A 1391-nucleotide genomic window follows, 5' to 3' on the forward strand; every position below is an offset into this window, starting at 1 on the left:
ATCGCACCCTGACTGGCTCATCTCCTCCCTGAGACCCCTCTGCAAGGGGATCTCCAGTGGCCTACTAATGGGCTTTGGATCTCCACTCCGCACTTTCCCCATCATTCACTATGGTAAGATTTTTTGTTCTGATGATGCCTTAGATCCATTCTCATTTTTTTTTCCATTTTCATTTTTAAGAGACAAATAATGTGAAGAGGTATCATTTTCATAAAAGATGAAAATTCACCCAACACTCATGCTCTGATACTGCTCCTCTGGGACAGCCGGTGTTGAGAGATTAGCATGTATAGTTCCACGTCACGCCCGGATTAAATGCAACTGCTGCCGATGTATGTACATGTACAGTGGTGGTTTTCACTCCCGCCCACCCATGGAGTCTCACTAGACACAGACCTCTGCAATCGGCTCCCCAACTTCCACTCACCATGTATGATGACATCCCTTTTGTTTTATGAGCAATGTCAGAGTACATAATGTGAGGCTAGTTACCCATCCTAATTTTTATTTCCGTTAAAGAAATACTGGTGTAATCTAAGACTTCCACGAGAGCAATGAGCACTACTGATATCTGACTCCTGATTTAAATGGAAATGTGCTAGTAGGCTATAGTTTAATGTGCTGTCTGATGTTTCTTGCTAACTAGTTTTTATCATGTTGAAATAGATTCCTTCTAACCCTATTCGACTTCAAGGTTTATCAGGACTGGGGGCTGATGTTTCTCAAACAACTTCTTAGAATGTAGTCTCACTAAGCAATGAGTTTTCTCATGATTTTAATCATTTATAAGTTTTTTTAAAATACTGAATTATTTTGCCTCCTGAAAGGAGTATTTTTTGAAGTGATAATATTATTCTTTTAAGGAGTCTGTTGGTGAAGTGGGTTAAGTTTTGGGCTGCTAACAGTAAGGTTTAGGGCTTCAAAACCATCATCCGCTCTTCAGGAGAAACATGAGGCAATCTGCTTCCACAAAGAGTTACCGTCTCGGGAACCCTCTGGAGCCATTGAACTCTGTCTTATAGGTTTGATCTTTTCACATGCTGCTGGATACCATGTGTATTACATTCTTTTGTTTACTTAGAGGTTTGTAAACCTACGTATATAATAAGAGGAGCACTGACGGCACAGTGATTACACATCGGGCTGCTAACTGCAAGGTCAGCAGTTCGAAACTACGAGCACTTTGTGAGAGAAAGACAAAGCTTTCTACTCCGGTAAACAGCAAGTTTTGGAAACTCAGAAGGGGCAGTTCTATCCTGTCCTTTAGGGTCACCGTGAGTCAGCGTCAACTCCATGGCAGTGAGCACATAATGAAATTACCCTGTAGTTTCTTTTGTCTCTTGTCCTTATCAAGCTCTGTGTCTGTAGTATTAAATTAAAATGACGATGAG

Source organism: Echinops telfairi, unplaced genomic scaffold, assembly GCF_000313985.2.
Source record: "Echinops telfairi isolate 266 unplaced genomic scaffold, ASM31398v2 ScPeMD7_4;HRSCAF=17, whole genome shotgun sequence".
Taxonomy (NCBI): domain Eukaryota; kingdom Metazoa; phylum Chordata; class Mammalia; order Afrosoricida; family Tenrecidae; genus Echinops; species Echinops telfairi.